Source organism: Pavona decussata, unplaced genomic scaffold, assembly GCF_977016875.1.
Source record: "Pavona decussata unplaced genomic scaffold, jaPavDecu1.1 SCAFFOLD_44, whole genome shotgun sequence".
NCBI classification, from domain to species: domain Eukaryota; kingdom Metazoa; phylum Cnidaria; class Anthozoa; order Scleractinia; family Agariciidae; genus Pavona; species Pavona decussata.
The window spans coordinates 1202136-1210000 of record NW_028145466.1 but is presented as its reverse complement, the minus strand read 5'-3'; the positions used below and the strand labels follow the sequence as shown (position 1 = coordinate 1210000).

Sequence of the window (7865 nt, the reverse complement as noted above, 5' to 3'; positions counted from 1 at the left end):
ACCTTTAGAATTTGGATGATTTCGCAAAGTATTTACTATTCCACAGTGCTTGTTTTTATTTGGCATCTCAAAATTGTCAATGGCTTTGAAGATTAATAGTAAAGTTGCCAGAATCCTTTGAATTGGCAAAGTTGCCACCTTGAGTTGTTCGCGTGACAAGTTGTTGAGCATTTGATGACTGTGAACTGATTCACCCAAGATTCTATTTTAATGGTTGCTGAAACAAGACAATTAATTGGTAGAGCATCCGAACAAGTAATCGGAAGGTCTTAGGTTCGACTCCTGATAGGAACACTCGGATGTTTTTCCGAGTGTGCCTGTGTCCGACTTACTGAATAATGCATCATTCTCATTTATTCACCAGGCTTAAAATATTCCATCAGATTTATTCCATTGCGCATATGCCTAGCCTGCGTAGCTGGCGGTTTTGGTGGGCGGGAAAGCCAGGCTAAAACGAGTGGTGGAGCTGCGGGTGAAAAGCGACAGTCGCGGCGCGCGTCAACGAGCGGCTTCGCCGCGAGGAACCGCCTGCCCGGATTCCAGTCATTTTCGTTTGCCGCCCCCAAAATTTACATATTTTACGACCTGTCGATATCCAATTAACCCAACCAATCAGATGGCAGATGGTAAAATGAAACCTTCTCGGCTGGCTATCAAAACATATCCTGGAAATTCGATGTGTTTTTTTCGATGGCGGCAAAGGCCGACACTCCGGAAAAGCCTGTCAAGGGAGAAAAGCTTTCCAGTTCTACAACAAGTGTCAATGATAACTGTAGATTGTGCTCTTGCCAGCGGTGACAGTATAGCCTCTCATTTTATAATTGTAGGGATAGGATTTTAACCGTGTAGTTATCATTATCTTGCGACCTTTGTATTGCCGGGCCCGGCTATTTGCTTTTGTGGCAAGATGTTGTGTTTTTAATTGTCACGGTTGTTTTTCTCTTGATCCTTTCTCTAGCAAAGTAGCTTCTTTGAAAGCTATGCAATGCGTTAAATTGAGGGCTAAAGGCCGCTGTAGTCAAGGCTGTGTTTTTGTTATCGCTCCGCTCCGCTCTGTAACTGTGAAGTTTGTGTTGCGGGCGGGGGAGCTTAGTATTGTCCTCCTGTGCTTTGATTACGCTATAGAATTATTAGGTAATTCTTCTGTGTTGCTATGGCCAGGGGCTGCTACGAGTCCGCTGGCTGTTCGTTGATTCTGTGGCATTTTAGGCTATGGTCAGGCAAGACCGCGGTTTCGATCCAAATCTTGTGGATTGATCTCTTCAGTTGCCGATTCTTTAGAAATGATAGAGCTCTCGGTATCCTTTCAGAATACGCGCTCTTTTTTCGAAATTTATACCCACGTTTCGGATCAAATATTCTGCTCGATGAAGTTCGCTGTCTTCTTTCAATGCTGCGAGAATGAGGTTTTTTCGTCGAATATTAAGGTTCGATAAAGCTTAAATAATGCTTCTTCTGTCATTTTGCTTTTTGCGATAAAATCGTCAGAGCCGTATAAACAGAACTTTCCCATGGGAGATTAATAAAACATTTGATTGACGTTTGTAGAATCTCATCCAATGAAAATGGTCCGTACGCCAGCGTACGGACTACTCAAAAATGTCCCGAATCCGGGCAGGCGGTTTCTCGTTGCCCTCGCCCCATTTCCCCGCGGCTTCGCTACTCGTTTTGACTCTCGTGCCCGGCTTTCTGGTGAGCCACCCATAAAAACCGCCAGCTACGCAGGCTACATATGCCACACATGACATTCCAACCCTAGCAGTATGCAGGATGTTTGTCCCATGAACCTAGTTTAATGGCCTTACCTCCCGCGAGTCTCCTGTAGCTCAGTGGTAGAGCATCCGAACTAGTAATCGGAAGGTCTCAATTTCGTCTCCTGATAGGAGCACTCGGATGTTTTTCCGAGTATGCCCGTGCCACTTAATGAATAATGCATAATTCTCGAGACAATTAATTGTGAACAATTTGGTTGCTCAATAGAAATGAACTGCATTAGATTCAGATGACTGTACTATCATACACTCGTTCTGTATCGTTATTTGCAGACGAATAAATTCAGACTTATGGACCTACCTGTACAGATCGAGGTGTTGCCTCTTCTTTCCTTTCTTTATATCCCCCTTTTAAACTCGTGAATGCGCGCATGCGCAGTGAACGAGTTATCGCGATGAGGGGTTTTTGTCACCTGGTCGGTGGGTTGTTAACTTTCTGGCATGCGCAGTGAATGAGTTATCGTAATGTAGGAGAATTTCACTAGGACGCTGGTCGTAAACGTAAAAATTCTCCAATTTCGCGTTTTTGGAAGGAAAACACACCTTTTCGAAACCGTAAATCGAAAGAGGAACTTCTAAGGAATGCTTGAGAGTTTCAACAGCGGAAATCAAGCATTAACAGCGAAGAAATTTTTCTTCGATTTGTGGTTTTACCAACCCAATGAGCGGGCGGATCTCAAATCAACTTTCAATCCCCGGACTTTCTTAGTAATGTTTGAGTGCTTTTAGGAATACAACACACAAATTAAAGGTTTGATTTTGAAATTGTACTGGCTGAAATACTATTCTAATAGACCAATTTTTCGTATTCCGAACAGTTCTTGCAAAATGTTTGAACGTGCTCTATAAATTCGCTTCAAAATTGATTTCAAATCGCTTGCAAGTCGCCTTGCGGCGAAAAATTATACGCTTTTGCTTCTTATGCCTATAAAAGAACCTATCTGAATAAATTTTTTATTTAGGAAAGCTTTCTGTCTGTTCTTCTATTCTTATTGATGAAACGTGACAACTTGGCGAAATATCGTGTAAACAAACACATGTCCTCACAACTAGCGGTTGAAATTCGCCCAGACAGAAGCCGCAATAAATTTCATTCGGGGTCCAGTGTGAGCGATAACATCGATTCAACAGAACAAATGTAAACATTGAAAATTTGCTCTTGCATAGCAAAAATCATCGCAACGCTTGATGTATTTTTATATCTACGTTCACTTGGATAAAGCCAATAGCAACTTTAGCAAGGTTGAAAGCTTCTTCCGATGTCAGTATAAGACGCGTCAGAAGCCGTCGTTTGAACGTAGAAAGGAATATTACCATGCTGAAAACAGCAAGATTTAGGTCACGTGCTAGACAACCAAAATCGTTCACATGTATCTAGTTTCATTCTGCAACAACACGATTCTAGGAAACAAATTACGGAGGTTCTTGGAAGAAAAACTGCACGCTCTTTTGTCGATTGGCAACCACGCAAAACCACCAAAAGAACACACACGTCCACCTTTGCGTTGCTTCGCGTATCGGAAGAAATCAGAGTGCGTGTGTAATTTAATTGTTCAATTGTTTATACATGATGCATTCCCGCAATGCGGGGTGGTGCCCACGAATCCTTGCAGCGTAGTTTGGTGCGAGTACCGCTTTACGGTTACCACTATTCACGTCTGTATTCACGCGTTGCCTTACATGAGCCTTTGATTCCATTTCACACATGGTTTATTTTTATTTTTATTGTTTTGTGTTTCAAAGCTTAAGTTTGGGGCCCTGGGGTATTTGCTCAGCTATTTCTGTTGGGTTAACTAGGACAATGTTTAAGGCAATTATCTAAAAAAACGTGATTGTAAAGTGAACGCTGTGTTTTTTATTGCCATTCCCGCATTAATTTGAATTAATGAGTTTTAAAATGAATTCAGAAATTTCCTCTATTGCTCTCACAAGGAATAAAATAAAACATGCTAAAGTGGCAGTGGCAGCTACAGGTAGCTTAAACTAAATCAAACAGATCCATTTGCAACAGAGGCATTTCGACACTATCCTTTACACACTTGTGCTGACTCTTTCATAGGGTCAGTGAAGGTCTCCACACAACTAGAAAATGAGACTTACAATAGGGGATTTGATAATTCATTTGAACCTTTATAACATGAAAAAAAGTTAAGTACTAGATAAATACCTAAAAGCAACTTTTTAATAATTTATACTTACAAAATTTGAAAATAGTTTTAAAATAGAATGAGTAATAATATTAAAAACAAATTCAGTTGACCTAAGAAGTGTCTAAGAAGCATCAATTAAAATACTTAAGGACAGAGCCAACTAAAATTAATAACTAACTAAAAAAAACCGTGGGGGCTCTCGGAACGAGAATGCTCACCTTCTAATTTCTTCAACTTTTTCACAGTAGTTTTCCTCCCACGCATGCGTCTTCAGTGCACGAATGCCAGTCACCAGCTCGTTCATTAACGAAATACGTCAGTCAGCCACTTCAGCGGTTTCCTGTCGCAGTCGAGCACAAACAGACGATATTTCGATGACACAAGGTATTAACGCCATTAGAAAGCCAACTCCTATTAGTGCCTGCCAACCGATGAGGTACAGCAGTAAGCATATCGCAGTCACGAACTCGAAACCAGACAAGAACGAATTAAATATCTCTCTGGGGGCCAGTTCAATTCTCTGGACGTCGTTTGATATTAGGGATATGATGTTCCCTTCTGTTGTTTCCCGAATGCTTTGCTGACTGATGAGAGGAATCTGCAGACAAATGCAAAGATATACCGAAATACGTTTAAGGTCCAAGTGATGATTGTGATCATGAAGAACTTTCACAAAAGCAAAATATGTAATTAGAAGAATATATACAGGGTGAAATTGGCCTAATATTGTACTTTGAGTCAAATTCCTGCATGTAGACACCATGTGCTCATGTATTCGATCATTCGTTAGGTCAGTCAGTCAGTCAGTCAGTCCGTCAGTCAGTCAGTTAATTAGCCAGAGCGCCAGTCATGCTTATCAATCAGCCAGACACCGTATTCGATAAGTGGTCTGTCAGTCAGTCAGCCACGGCCAGTCACTAGGTCACAAAGGCACTCTCTCACTCACTTCAGTCAGTCAGTCAGTCAGTCGGTCAGTCAGTTGGTTAGCGAGTCACAGGGGATCAGTCATTCAGTTAGTAAGTCACCGATCAGTGAGTCAGACAGATAGTTCCAAAGCCAACCGGACAGTCAGTCATTCACGGGAATCCCGAATCATCGAGTTTGGACTCGAGTTCGAGTTCGAGTTGGACTTCGAGTTGGACTTCGAGTTGGACTTCGAGTTAGACTTCGAGTTGGACTTCGAGTTGGACTTCGAGTTGGACTTCGAGTTAGACTTCGAGTTGGACTTCGAGTTGGACTTCGAGTTAGACTTCGAGTTGAAGTTCGAGTTGGAATCGGAGTTGTACTACTATAAAAATACCAAAAGCAAAATACTTCGTTATTTTCGCGCTCTCGAAGGGCTCCCAAATAAAATCGGACCCCCCCCCCCCCCTTCTTCCCCAAACGAAGGATGGCATGTATACGATTTTTTCTTCGCAAAATGTAGATACTAAGCATGGCCTATACGAAAAAAATAAGGTGTACAACAAAAGAAAACAGTTTCGATCTGTTCAATTTAAAAATACCAACGAGGTTTCTATAAAAACATCCCTACCTGAACTCCCTTGTCTGTTGTTCTTTCTCCTATGTGTTTTTGGAACGATTGAGCGCGATTTCAGTGAGTTTTAGTTCCATTGATTTTCTCTCTTGTATGGCGATATAATGTAGGTGTTGTCTTCATTTCGTCATCGATCTAAACAGTCTTTTGGGAGGTACTGAATAAACAAATAACGTTTTGTCATTGGATTTATCTGTCCGTAGCTTTATACGCTTAGACGGTCGAGTGGCTTAGTATTAAACTACAGTAGGTCATTTATAATTTTGAATTTTCTGCGTGGCTCTCATCCATACACTTTCAATAGCTCCCACCAGTTCGAAACTAAACAGGTGCGAGTGACACATTCATTTCGTGGGGGCTATACATAGCGAAGCTCGGCGGGTCGCCGGTCAAACAGACTCACAAGTTTTATTCAAGCGGCTCAGCGGCTCGCCAGTCAAATTGAGTTTGTTAATACAACTAAGAACGTGATTGAACAAAGCGTCTGATTATTACACGTCTGTTGAAATAATGCAAGCGCGGGTGGTCCCCTGTGAGAAAACGATCGTCGCACGAAGGGAAGAAAGAGACGTAAGCGATTTTTACGGATGATTTTTACTGATTGATAACGGAAATCGGTGAAAATCGATAAATTGATTTCGTATGTCAAATCGATATTATTGATTTTTCATGAAGTCCAACTCGAAGTCTAACTCGAACTCTAACTCGAACTCGAACTCGAATCCAAACTCGATGATTCCTTACTTCCGTCATTCACTTGGTCGGTTACTTGACTGATATACGATCGGTTAGTCAGACACTACGCTAGTCATTAATTCTGTCAACCAGTCCCATATCTATCCACTTCTGTATATTCCTTTGTCGATGTTGAGAGTGACTAAGATTTCAGCGAAGGCCTGATCAACGGCTGCTCGTTATAAAATGAAGCTTACAATGAAAATACCTGGCGCGTTCCTTGTGTTACTTCAAGAATAATATTAAATAATCTCAAACGAATCACGTTATTCATTTCAAACTTGTGACATTAAATTGATATTGTAATCTTTCAACCGCAGCCTTGTTTTAAATCTCGAATCTTGATTGGATTACATGACAATAGAGCCTAATGTGGAAGTGGAAGCGTTCGACATTGATGGCTGCCAGAACCAGATAAAGCGCTTTCTATCCCTGTAAGAGAAGTGATTATAATTTACATAATTAAGGTTTACAACCAAGTGAAATATTGCTTCAAATATCATGTAGAAAAAGGCAGACGAAGGGAAAGTTGCTAAAGCAAAATTGCGACAACGAAACTTCGCGCGTGAATACCGTGTCACTTGATCCAATCAACATTCGAGATTTCAAATGAGGTCACGGTTGAAAGGCTACAATAATCAATTCAACGTTGCAAGTTTCAAACGAGTAATGCATTTCGTTCGAGAGTTTTAAAAGTTATTCTCGGATTAATATGCGAAACGCAGCAGGTATTTTCACTGTAATACAAACTCTTGCCTTGAGATAAATGATTCCCCTTAGGGCACTACTCAGTCTCATACCAAGCAACTCAAATTTGTAAGCGGAGTAATGTACACAGGCAGAGGACAATCCAGCCAATGCTAACAGCAAACAGCAAAAATATGTTAGTGTGCAATTCATCTCGGTGGAACTTAACAAACGGAGGAGAAAACCAAGAACAAGTGGCTGTGAAACTCGGCAGATGGATTCTATGAGCCAAAAGCTCATAAGGAATAAAATCTCTTTCCAAGAGATCGTTCTCAGAACACATTTCCAAAGTTTGGGTTGTTTTCCCGTGGTGTTGTTACATTCTTGTACATGGTTGTTCCATTCTTTTTGAAGCTGCTCTGTCAGGTCGCGTGTTCTGTCGTCGTCATGAATAGGAAAGAAATCTGATTGGTTCAATGGCCGCTTGTTTCCTATTTTGAAGATGCCGTTCATCCAGTAGAAGGTCAGACGGGAGAGAAAATTTGCCGAAGACATTGGATGAGAGGACTTCTCTTGACGCGTTTCATCGTTTTCATCGGTTGCTAGGTTCTCGTAGTCTTTGGATGGCATCGTACTGTTAAATACGGTAACACTTAGATCAAAACATCATACAGATTGATAGATGTATTATTTCATTTAGTGACACAAGCATACTCGCGAAACTCTGAAATAAAATGCATCTATCATTTATTTACCAGACTTACAACATAACATCACATTTCTTTCACACCATACAGATTGTAAAATTGACTGCGGGATACACGAAGATTCCTCCTTTATACACCGTCAGGCGGTGTGCGTCACCACTCACAAAGGGTGCTGGGTAAAAGTATGGAAATGGTTCATTTGCCTCTGGTCACGACCCGAACGTAAGACTTGGGTCGACTTACTGTCGCACTGAAACTGGGCATCCAATCTTTGCTT

General features: G+C 41.2%; 1 pseudogene across 1 annotated transcript in view; it reads right to left on the bottom strand.

Moving 5' to 3' along the window:
• LOC146482757 (ATP-binding cassette sub-family C member 4-like) overlaps positions 1-7514 on the bottom strand; it is an 11953-nt pseudogene extending 4439 nt beyond the window's left edge. Inside the window, exons 1-2 of the transcript XR_014864057.1 lie at positions 6951-7514; positions 4141-4520 (exon numbers count right to left, since the gene is read on the bottom strand). The product of XR_014864057.1 is annotated as an ATP-binding cassette sub-family C member 4-like (transcript). The remainder of the gene's footprint in view (positions 1-4140; positions 4521-6950) is intronic.
• Between the last annotated feature and the right edge of the window lie 351 nt (positions 7515-7865).